The sequence below is a fragment of the Centroberyx gerrardi genome, chromosome 6, assembly GCF_048128805.1.
Source record: "Centroberyx gerrardi isolate f3 chromosome 6, fCenGer3.hap1.cur.20231027, whole genome shotgun sequence".
Taxonomy (NCBI): Eukaryota; Metazoa; Chordata; class Actinopteri; order Beryciformes; family Berycidae; genus Centroberyx; species Centroberyx gerrardi.
Genome location: NC_136002.1, coordinates 8786280 through 8791022, shown reverse-complemented (window position 1 = coordinate 8791022; position 4743 = coordinate 8786280). Strand labels below are relative to the sequence as shown.

The 4743-nt window shown below is 49.7% G+C and overlaps 1 pseudogene; it reads right to left on the bottom strand.

The window, feature by feature from the left end:
• Nucleotides 1–373: 373 nt before the first annotated feature.
• LOC139910055 (E3 SUMO-protein ligase ZBED1-like) lies at nucleotides 374–3237 on the bottom strand (annotated as a pseudogene).
• Between the last annotated feature and the right edge of the window lie 1506 nt (nucleotides 3238–4743).

Sequence of the window (4743 nt, the reverse complement as noted above, 5' to 3'; positions counted from 1 at the left end):
GCCTACAAATTACACAATTTTGGAACTGCATAGTGGTCAAATTACTGGTGCTCTGGCGCTTCTAGTGTTAATGCGGACAAGGAATCGATTTTTAAGAGCTTTATTAAAAGTACACTTAATCTAAACAACAAAACAACATTATTTAGCATTTCGATTTGGCAATTGGCACATTACTTTGCAGCATATAACAAAACACTTTTGAATTATCCAATTTACTATTAGATACATCTAGATGCTAACACCTTCAGTCACTTTCTTATGACAGTAGCTTTCGGCCAGGAGAAGATATCGTCAGGTGGCGTCCAACTTTCCTCGGACGTTTCGACCCTGAACCACAACGTCCTTCAGCTGGCGGGTCGGCAGTGATGGCCAGTCACTGCCCATCTTCTCCTGGCTTCCAGCTCAACTCCTCCCGCCTGTTCCAGAGCCAACAAGAGGCTCTTTCTGCTGCCTCCCCCAACCTGCAAGCAGCTGTCTTCCTCTCCCTTCCTGCTATTCCCAGAGCTGTGAGCGTCTTCCACACAGACTGCGCCGGGAAACCCCTGCAGCCAACCTCAACTGGAAATAGCCAGGCCTGCCACCCTTTGTCCCTACATTGTTGGACCAGGTCCTGGTACTTGGTGGCTTTCCTCTCCGAGGCCTCTTCGCATCCGTCTTCCCACGTGACCGTCAGTTCAACCAGGATGATCCTCTTCGCCTCCTCAGACCATATGATCATGTCAGGCCTCAGGGATGTTTGGACGACCTGGGGAAAGTGTAGTTCTCTTCCCAGGTCCACCCTCATCTCCCATGATTGTGCTGCCTGCAGGAGGCTCTTCTTGGTCTTCTTGGAGGAGGGTGGCTTCTCCCCCTCCCTGATGAACTGGATGGATGGGGCTGGTCTCACGTGGGTCTGACGCTTTTTCCGTCTCTCCTGCTCCAAGATGTCAGTTGGTGCTCTGAGGACCTTGTCATGACGCCATCTGTATCTCCCCTGGCTAAGTGCAGTCTTGCACCCCGCCAGTATGTGCGCCAACGTGCCTCTCCCTCCACATAACTTGCACAGTGGGTCCTCCCTCATTCCCCACCTGTGCAGATTTGTCGGTGTTGGGAGAGTGTCGTACACTGATCGGAGCAGGAAAGAGATGCAAAAGGGCTCCAGTCTCCAAAGTTCAGGCCACGTGATCTTCCGCTTTGGCAGGTCCCACTTTGTCCAGGCTCCTTGTGATCCAAGTTCCACGGCCCTTGACCTTCGCCCTTCCTCCTCCAGGTGTTGGACCTCAGCATGGATCATGTCTCTCCTCTGCCTTGGGTCTGCTTTCCCCCATAGCTGGAAGTGGGTGGAACCGAGTCCTTTTCTCCCCATGCACGGGTTCCCGCTCGGAGGGCACCGATGTCCTGGGGATGGCCAGATAGTGCCTTGCTAGGATGGCGAGCCTCGGGAATCTTCTCTCATGTTCTTTCCACCAGTGAAGGGGATTATTTTCAAGGGATGGGGAGATTTCCCTCAGGTACCGTTCCACCTCACTCTCCGCCTCTCCCTCCTCATGTGCCGGGTTGTGGTAGTCCCCTCCCAGAAGTAGCATCATGGCGCTGCCGGCGGCATCGGGTCGCTCTGTCTCGGAGGCAGAAGCAGCAGCAGCAGCGGTCTCAAGGCCACCGATGGATGCCAAGTCCACAGACCCTGCCAATTCCAACTGCTTTGTTTTTGCGGTCACCCTCTCAACAGGAGGAAGAAATCGCAGATGCTTGTGGCGAGGGTCCAACATCGATGCGATCAGAGGTGGCAGGGACGTCAGGTTTTCAGCGTCCACCTGTAAAATACATAGGCTATAATAAGATTTTGCATATCGTTTTTTTTACATTTTTTATAGGTAAATGTGCCTGCAAATGTCTTGTTTCTCCTAATAATTTTTATAATACTTTCAATAGCATATTGATAACAATAGGCTAATGTAATATTCGCCTACAATATATAAAGGCTAATTTTAATATAATAGGAGAGCTTACAATAAATTAATAGGCTACCTGCTTGCGTTTTGTAAGGGACTCCCGAACTTTAGCCTTGAACTCTGACACCCTCCTGCTGTCATCCTCTGCGCGGAGGAAGTGTTTCTCCAGGAGGCTGAAGGTGATGGGGTAGGTGTTGGAGATGGAGACGTCTTTTTCGGCCGACATCACAGTGGTAGCACACTACAGAGTTGCCAAGACAGGCAAGATCTCCGTCATAATTTGCCAGTAGTCATCCTGGAGCTCGAGGGTTCTGGCGTCTTGGAGTTTTGTGACGGTCCGGTCAGACAGAACGGCTGTGACTGCCCATCTTTGCTCCACCAACCTCTCGAACATGTCACAGACAGAGTTCCATCGTGTCTTTGTAGACTGGATCAGGGTGTGCTGTGGCAGCTGCATCGCCTGCTTCGCTTTCAGTGCCACGGTGGCGGCATGGCTGTGGCTAAAGTGCTTCACCAGCCTCCCAGCAGCAACGATCACGTGACACACGTAAACGTTGAAGCTGTCGTTGATGGCGAGTTGGAGTGTGTGCGCATAACATGGCACAGAGTCCCAGGGGACGCGCGCGGGGGAGTTAGCTGCCACAATGTTTTTGCCGTTATTGTGGACGCAGGCTAACACACGGCCGTTGAGGCCCCATGTCTCCACCGCGCTAGTCAGCTTCTCGGCGAGGTTGTCTGACGTGCTGGACAGAGAGGCTCTGAGTGAGTAGCACACTGGACTGTATCTCCCAGTCAGCATTGACGAAGTGACACGTAGTTGTGATGTAGCTTTCGTTTGTGAAAGCTGTCCAGCAGTCGGTGGTCAGAGCCAGCTTGTCTGCCCTGGCTAGCTTGACTTTTAACTCATCCTTCTTCTCCTCAAATTGTTTTTCAATGCGTTTAGTCACAGTAGCTGTCGATGGCATAACGTACTCGGGCTCGAGGTACCGAACTAGCTCTTTAAATCCCTCGCCCTCTACCACACTGATTGGCAGCATATCGGTCTCAATCATTCGGCACACCAACTGGGTGATGGCCTCGGACCGGCGCGCATCACACTTTCTCCCCCCGGCTAGCAGCGACGTGATCTTTGGCTGCGCCTGCGAGCCATCCTCGGACATGGCAGCCGGGTGCTTGTTCTTAATGTGGTACAGCATAGTGTTAGTACTACTATTAAACTGAAGAGTAGCTCACACAATTAACATTTGACTTTGTTGCCTTTCTGGAGGAAATGGTCCCACACCAAGCTTCGTTTAGCGCGCTTCATTTTTTACCTCAGCAGGGCTGCCAAGTTTTGACTTCAGCTTGGAGTGAGATTTATTTCGGGGGGGGGGGGGGGGGGGTGTAAGATACATAATTGGCGGGGGGGTCTGACGGTCCTCCCCCAGAAAAAAATTGTAGTTTAAAACAAATTTCCTGCATTTCTACACCACTTAACCTCTTGGATTAAGTCAAGAAACAGCAACCCTGTATAATGTTAACCAAAAATGTTAAATTATGTTATATTACTAGATTTCAGCATTGAGGTGCTTACATTCATGATTTTGCATAGCCATACTAACCTAAAAACCTATTATTGGGAACCGTGAGAAAGTTTCAGAGCGACAGAGACAGAGAGCGTCCCGTAACCATAGTAACTCACTCTCACCCCTGCCTGCATGCGCACGGCGCGAGAGGAGAGGGAGAGATGCTGTGCTGCTGCCAGAAGAGCCGCTGACATCCTGATTACTCTGAGCTGCATGCATGGTAATACACTACAATATAATAGATTTGTGTATATTTCTCGCTTTCCCTCGATGGTCTGAATAACTCTCTGCTGCACGGTGCTGCTCTGTCTCGTCTGTCCGTGCGCTGTCAGTGTCTCTTTTCACGCTGCGACGTTATCAGTTATGAATTTGTTTTTCACTGCGTGAGAAAATGGACTTGTGGCGTGAGAGCGTGTGAAAAGTGTCAATTGCGTGAGTCTCACGGTCAATGCGTGAGAGTTGGCAGCCCTGCTCAGACTGCTAGTTGAGCGGAGTGTGTATGCAAATTAACCTATAGACCAACATGCGTAACCGGTCAAAAATATTCTCGGTGGTTAACCGATTAGCGGTTAACCGTTGACATCCCTAACCCAGACATAATTTGGAGATAGCTTGCACAAGCATCCTGTGTACAGATAACAGCAGGAGGAGGTTGGGGTGGTGGAAGGAATTTGCATGAACTTGGGTCAACAGCAGCAGTGGCATGAATGATCAGCAGTGTGAGCTGGCAGATTATAAAGACCGCCTCATTGACTTGTTTGAATGTGATTGGTGTTGAGAGTCAGCTTGGATTGGACCGCTGATAGCCAATCAGCTGATAGCGTGCACAACGAAAAATATCGTCTTGGCAAAGGCAGTATATTATATTGGTTAAAGAATGATTTCATCAAATATTATTATGCTGAAACGCCAATGAAAAACCATTGCACGAACGGTTCAAACTTTAGTGCTGCCCATAAAGGCTCTGATTGGCCCGACCGTTTTTCCAATTGAGAAATCGCCTTTGAATAGAGCAACACCAGACTCTGCATCGCTCGACCAAATCTGAAGAGTGGGCGGCTCGCGATTCAGGAGTCTGGAACCAGTCTAGAGAACTCTTAACAAGCCATGTATATTGCATGTTAAAGTACATGTATGCCTCCAGATTTAGATATTAGTAATCATGACATTAAAGCACTGTTTCCATTTGCAGCTGTCAGCCAAGGCAGCCATATGATTCCTGTTGGTCTGCAGAGAGAGAGAGGCAT